Below are 7,442 nucleotides of genomic sequence, written 5' to 3' on the forward strand. Positions count from 1 at the left end.
CCCTGCACCATGTCCCACCCAAACATGCAGTTTCAACTAGAAAAACATAAAATCAAGAAAGTAAGAGCCCATTTCATGGGGTCTTTAAACCTAAAACTCTGGTGTCCTCTCTGAATCATCGCTTTAAAGTATAAACTTATGAAGCTCTTCGCCCTGCAGACATTAATTTGATACAGAAAAAATAAATAAATAAATAAATAAATAATATCTTCTCAATTCTTGATTCGGAACCAATGTAGAGTGAAGAGCATTTTATGTGTGTCTTTTTGCAGCATGTTGCCTTTACCTAAGATCGTTGTGTTTTACTACTCAGGCTTGCTACGGGCTACTTTAACTGTACACTATGAAAAGTAGCCTGTGCAGACACAAAGATACACACACTCACACACACACTGTAAGAGAGAACGGGAGAGACACACACAGAGAGAAAGAGAGAGATGGCAGTTGTTCAGCTGGGTTGAGGAGTGGGACACTGAGAACAAAGCAGGCCTCAGCACAGATTCTGCCATGGGAGTTCACATTGTGAAAGGGAAGGAACGGTTAGTGTTTCCTTTTCCCCCATTACCCAGAGGTCTTAATTAGTTTAGGTTAATCATGCACCAATGTAATTGACTACTGTTGTTTCTCCTTTTCATCTATCACTTCACTGCCTGGAACCAACCTGCAATGGGGGACCTCATTTCACGTAACAGCGGTGATACACCCCAATTCCCTAATATGATTGTTGTATAGCTCTCTCTCTATCTGTCTTTTTGCCTGCCTTTCTCTCTGTCTCTTCTTGCTTGTTCTTTTTTTTTTTCCAAAATCGTGTGTCCTTATTTTGCTTTTTCCACCATGCACACCTATACACACACACACACACAATACTTTTCTTTTGCAGGTTCCACAATCACTCCGTCTCTGCCTGAGAAGAACAAGCTAAAATGGGGGTCTATGGCATGAGTCACATTGTATCATGGCCCAAAAATCAGTGCACTCTATAGTCTTTGCCAACAACTATTTGAAGAGTAAATGCACTACTGAATTGTGACTGTTATGTAGTAGTGAAATTTTGTACCACATCTTATTACATATTTTTTGTTTTATTAATTTACTCAGACATTCACATAGCTTTAACTCTAACCTTTTGTCTCTGTGCTCACGATTCTTGCTAAAACCATTTTCGCACACAGACCAATTTAGCAGAAGGCATTTGCAGTCACAAGGAGCATCTGAACAGTAATCAGATGTTAATTGCACTCAGATTTTGTTCTCTATTTGTTCCTTTGTTATTTTTCTTGTACAGCTCCTTCTTTGAGATTAATTTGATCTGTTTGGGGAGGGTGCAATTTTAAGGCTGTGTTATTAGTTGGCATTAAAGACAAGGGCATATTATCCTTTTTCCACCAGTAGGCTGCTGTTTCAATGAATTTTTTTTTTTGTTTTTTTTTTTTTTGTTTAATTGCAAAGTATTCCCCATGTGAATTTAGTATAGTTCAAAAGTAGCTGTCGCTGAAGTTGTTGAGACTGTGTTTGGTAAAACACACATACACAAACACACACACACACACACACACACACACACACACACACACACACACACACACACTTAAGGAAAGTCATTTTAGAGGACGGAATCATCCCAAATCAGCAAACATTTAATTTAGCATATGCTAAATTTAAAAAAAAAAAAAAAATGTGCGTCTTTCTTATATATTGTGCCCATATATGTTTATTTGTTTGTTTGTTTGGGGGGGATTTATTTATTTATTTATTGTAATGTGCAGTTTGCAGTTGTATCCACAGGCACCGCAGGTAAGAAACAGATCAGGCGGGTCGGCTGGGTCATAAAAATGTAAATTCTGATTAATAGTGGACGGGTTGCGGGTGGGAGAAATAATGCATCATTAATGAGGAAAATATTAATTACATTCTCTCTGCATTGTGAACACAATCAAGAAATCACCTGGAAAGCTTGTGCTTCTTGACATAATTTAAAAAGCAACATAGCCTGCAGGGACAGGTAGAGGTGCAGTGAAACGTCCAGGCAGGTGTGGGTCTCTAAATCAGAGCAGAACCAATCTGTCAGCCTAGAGCCGATCCACACATCACCGATATACACATATACATATGTATGTATGTATGTATAGATAGATAGATTTTTGTATTAGCAGTCCTATGAGTTGATCTCACTGGCTCGCCTGCCTCTTCATGAAATAAATTGCAGACTTCAGCATACTTATCTGTTAGATACATATTGCAGCTGCCATGCTCAAATACTACTTCTGCTGTTCAGATTTCTCCCATGCCACATCTCACTTATGTTGCCGCCCTTGCATCAGCTTCTAAAAAATGTGACCAGAGTGTCCACGTTGTGGCTGGACTCTAGTCTCCCATCAGAGGGAGAGGGCAGACATGTCTTGCAGTGTGTTCGACTCATGAGAGCCATCTGGCTTGTCAGGGTAATGTATATTGCATTTATGTGCATATTAACACATTTTAATTCATGTTTGATCATGCAAGTTCTTGTGAGATTAGAAGTCATGGCATTAATCATATATAAGGAGTCAGAAGGATTATCTCTGCTGTATCATTAGGTCTGTGATACCTCATCCTTTTCTAATCTCTGTTAAATCTGGTGTTATGTGTGTAATGCAATGTGATTTTCAACATGAGTTATGTTTAGTAATTAATCTTGAAAGCCTACTTTGTCCCTAACTTGTGTAGTTTTTTTTTTTTTTTTTTTTTTTAAGATTTACTACATCAAAATGTCGCTGCTAATTCTGAAAAGAATGCCAGGGAAAGCTAATGAACTGTTTATTTCCACAAGCTGAGGTTTAAGTATAGCTACAGAGAGAAATGCCACTGCCAGAAATATAATGGATGACATTTTCAAGCAGATTTTATCCAGTCTGCACATATAAGTCATTTTTGTATGAACCACAACACAATGCTGGGGAGAGCTTGCAAAGACAAGCTGCTGCCACGAGTCAGGAGCACCCCTGGAATAAGTGTCACTGCGATGGACAGACTTAGTGTAAACAACAGCTACACATCAGGCAGTTATGGATTCCTTTTGACAGCTAACTACAGTAAGTCTAGTCTGGGGAAAATTTACAGAAAGAAAGAAAAAAGAAAAAAGTTTGGAGCTGTCGAGGTTTATGTGGAGAATCAATAATATATTTCAATAATGTTTGCATTTATTAGTCTCACTCCAGTATCCTATGAGCATTTGCTCAAGGTATCTGGTGGATGATTTTGAATAAGGGCACCCTTGCCATCACTGTGCTGTTGTTGCTTTGGCATGCACTTTAAATGATCAAAAAGATAACCTGCACATTCTGAGCTCACCTAGTGCTGATACTAAATAAATAAAGGCATTTCACACCAACTGTGCAAAGCAAATGTGTTTATTTGTTGTTCTGTCATATTTTAATGGTCTCTATCCCTCAAGAGGAAGTCCTGCTGTGGGAACTTGTTTTCTGATTGAGGCATATCTTGGCAAGTTGTCATATCCCAGTTCAGTTGCGCCCCCAAAATGTGCACGTCTAATTTTGTTGTGCCACTTTCTGTCTGAATGAAGAGCTAACAGCTAGCCTTGGTCTTGAAATGGATGGCAAATCAAAGAGGTTGACACTGGACTGTCAGGGTGATGCCAGACCATCTGCTCCTCTGGTGCTTCCAAGGCAGAGCGAGTGGGAAGGATGAGAGGAAGAAAAGAAAATGATGAGACAAAAGGTAAAATTGTCTTTGGTGTTACAGTGTATGGGTGGATGCTATGTCTATTTGCACCATCCCTAGAAACTAATAAATAATAAAGATGAACATTCAAGTTATTTTCCTGGAGAAAAAGAAAAAGAAAAAAAAAAACATGAGGAAAGGATTTTTACCAAGTGAGGAACTGCAAATGTTGAATTACATTTCTTCTGGAGAAACGGAGGCCACTTGAACTGGAAGAAACTTTCAGCTGCTCTCGGCACCCTGCAGTGTATCCCAGATGGCAGCATGTCAGACTTTGGGAACAATGGTCATGTGTCATTTGGTGTGGGATGCAGGTCAGTTCACAAGGAGAAGAAAACAAACAGATCAAGAACAACAAACATACCCCATGGAGCCAATGGTTTGACAGTGAAACTACTGTGTAACCTTGATGTTTCATTTTGGTGATTTGTAAATTCAATAATTCTGTCAGTAAAATGGTGTGTAAGTCACTCCTGGGGAATTAGGCTCAGAAGGGGCTATGTTTTGAGTGCAATAACCATAAACAACACAAGTGAATTCAGTTACCTGCAACTACAGTTTGCCTATGAGCAGCAAAACAATGCAACTTGCAGTACATTTACAGTTCATGGATATGGAAAATAAAAAAAAATGGCCCCTACCCAAAGAAAATTGCCCTTAGTTGTATCAATTCTCAAATCATCTCTTTAAAGAAGCTTGGTTTGGTTATGTATTTTATATACCCTATATTTATTATATTCTATGTTTAGCACATTTTACATTTACATCTGCATATTTATGGTCGTGTTATTTTTTTTATCCTGCATCCTGTTTATCATCTATATTGCTATTTATTGACCTGCTGCTGTATCTAAGCAGTGCCTCCTACGGTGGCTGACCACTGTACCACTGTACTCGGGTGTGTGTTGTTTGTCTGTGTGGTTGTCATGTTGCAAAACAAATTGCCCCTTTGGGGACATATAACAAATAAAGTTGAAAGTTGAAGTTGAAAGTTTAGGTCAGTATGCGCATTTGTCCTTACGTCGAATTTCTCCATAGATTCAAGTTATTTCCAAGTCAGTGTCTGATGACTTGGTCAAAAATCAGCTTTGTTTGAGATCAGATCAGATCAGATCAGATCAGTCAGGCTCTGATGGGCCAGCATGCACACTTTAAGTATTATGTGTGTTTGAGTTGGTACCAATTCAGGTGACTGGCATGATTGTACCACAAGACAGATAGTTCTGTTTCAGTGGCGATGTAGATCTGGGTTCCTGGAAATCAAGCTGGGAGGCTCAACATCCACTGGAATCTTTGAATCTCTTCCCTGGATCTTCTCACTCAATAAAAGATCCAACTGAATCATGTGACGTGCAGCTAATTAAGATAAAACCGGTGGTCTCATGGCTTCTGTAGGGAACTTTTTACTCTACCATCTGATAACTGCTCGATTTCAGTCACCATTTTGAAAGAATAACCATTTTTTTAAACAAAAGATTTCATAGTTATCACAACTGTAGAATATATATAACATAAAGAAAAGCATTAACTTAAAACATAAGTCAGTAGTTCAGTTGTTTCTAACTTTATTCATTTTGTATTTTAACTAGTTTTTCTATAGGAAGAGGTATTTAGGAATTATGACTCATGTATCTGCAACATAAGAATATTGTAAACATAAAAACAATGACCTACAATGAATTGTTAATTTTACATTTTCCATAACCTGAGTCACATACACTTTCTGTCGCAGTGTCTCTCCCTCTCATAGCCATGGTGTGGTGTCCACAGAGAAGTAGAGACCCTGAGGACTTGCTTTGGTGTGCTGGGCTTTGTCCGTTGGTTTTAAGGCCTTCTCCACTAAGGCCTTCTTTTCATTCCCTGTGAGGAAAAGCAGCACTGGATGTTTTCCTCAGTCGCTGCAACAGATCATCATAGTGATGGAGGACCTGCAACACCTGGTTCCACTCTTGCCAAGACTGATTCATAATCAAACATTTATTTAATCAGGGATCGCCCTTGAAAGCAGGTTCTCTTGTGTGAGGACACCCAAAATACACTAAGCATAACATACTACAAATATGTATACAACACATAAATGACATTTTAAAAAATAATAAAATGCAATAGTAGTTTGGACTGATGTTGCACATTTCAATAATTATATCTGTTTCTTATGTCTTTACTACTGTCATGGACTGAGCTGGAACCTCCAGCTCCTCCTAAAGCTCTCTCCATGCGCTGTGTGTCCCTGCACAGAAACCTTACCTCCACACCTTCCTGTCTGCTCACCTGTCATCTGCTGCCAGCTGTTCCCTCCAAAACACCTGCCACGCCCACCTACACACCCTCTGCACCGCTCATCAGCCAATCATCTGTCAGCCCTCCAGGTTTTGTACACACCTGGTCCCCATCAGCTCATTAGTTTCACTTGTATTTATACCGCTCTCTGTATGACAGTAATCTGCTAGATTGTACTCTGTGCTTTGCCTGCTTCTGTCTGTTTGTTGACTGCCAATTATGACCTCTGCTTGTAAGTGTTATTCTGAACCTGCCTCAAGATTCTGCACCTCTGCTTGATTGGACTGACCTTTGGCATGGATTGTTTGGACTTGTCTGCCTGCTGCTCCCAATAAACTAGCTGATCTTAACATACTCCTGCCTGTTTCTGTACTTGAGTCCTTTCTGAGACAACTGCTGACATATCTCTTAAGTCATTTCTATGATATAGCTAAAAATACTAAGCTTCAGTGTTTACTTCTTCCACCAAGGGGTAGAAAATCAGGATTGTAATGGAAGGTAATTCATTTCCCCCTCTTTCAGCCAATTGGCATGAACACAAACACACCTTCACACACACTTGACCTCCATGCTAAGTTTCAGCTTCCTACAGTGAAAACTGTGGCTGCCGAAGGGTGGGGAAATTTTTGTGGACTGACTGACAGAGCGATCTATAGAGCAATTTGTTGCAGCTAATAAAAGAAGTTCTTTCTCCCAGCCCTCATCCCATTCTCTAATATACCTTCTCAATCTAGGCTCTGAGAGTGCCCGAAAGCCTCTCTCAACAACCCCTTTGCACTTCCTTTCCAGTAATTCCCATGATATCCGAAAACTTTCTCGCTGCATCAACAACTATCTCCATTCTTTTGGCTTTCCTTTCTGCCTCAGCAACACATTTAATCACTATGGCCAGAAATGCTAAGAATCTAATCTTGTCCTTACAAAAATAATATTCATCATGCTTCCTTCCTAATTTTCTCTATACCTTACTTCTTCAGTCTTGACTTTTCTAGCTGCTTCCTCATTGCTTAGCCTTCTCTTGGACCTGATCTGTCTTTCTCTTTGGACAGTCTGCTCACCGTGCCTCATGACTCCCCCCACAATGATTACACTTGGGTTCTTTTCTACACTTTCTGCCGTTGCACGTCTCATCTCCAAATTTACCACGTATCCCCCAATCAAGTCTACACTCAAGCATGCTGTGTCCAGATTTCCCACAGTGTCTGTACTGAATGGGTATGAGAACAAAATGTTTCACTAGGTAACAGTTATGATTCAAGAATACTTTACCAGGCATACTGATTCAAAATTCAACAAAACAAATCTTGTTGCTCACCATTCCCCATCACACATCCCGAGCATTCTGATTGTCAACAACTCTGTTTAACTCTGTTTAAATGCACTTGCGTCGACCATATACGATACTTTATCAACAACGCCCTTCACTGGAACTCTTCCATTAC

The 7,442-nt window shown here is 39.6% G+C and overlaps 1 long non-coding RNA gene across 3 annotated transcripts; it reads right to left on the reverse strand.

Annotated features, from left to right (window-relative positions):
• Nucleotides 1-3,380: 3,380 nt before the first annotated feature.
• On the reverse strand, nt 3,381-6,098 carry LOC115370583 (uncharacterized). 3 transcript variants are annotated; one of them, XR_003929259.1, is made up of 4 exons: nt 5,992-6,098; nt 5,439-5,580; nt 3,870-3,960; nt 3,381-3,657 (listed from the first exon to the last, which is right to left on the reverse strand). It is a non-coding gene; the product is annotated as an uncharacterized LOC115370583 (long non-coding RNA). The 3 variants fall into 3 exon arrangements; XR_003929258.1 differs by having other exon boundaries at nt 5,968-6,011; XR_003929260.1 differs by lacking the exon at nt 5,992-6,098 and adding an exon at nt 5,968-5,982 and having other exon boundaries at nt 5,439-5,618.
• Between the last annotated feature and the right edge of the window lie 1,344 nt (nt 6,099-7,442).

The sequence above is a fragment of the Myripristis murdjan genome, chromosome 13 (assembly GCF_902150065.1).
Source record: "Myripristis murdjan chromosome 13, fMyrMur1.1, whole genome shotgun sequence".
Taxonomy (NCBI): domain Eukaryota; kingdom Metazoa; phylum Chordata; class Actinopteri; order Holocentriformes; family Holocentridae; genus Myripristis; species Myripristis murdjan.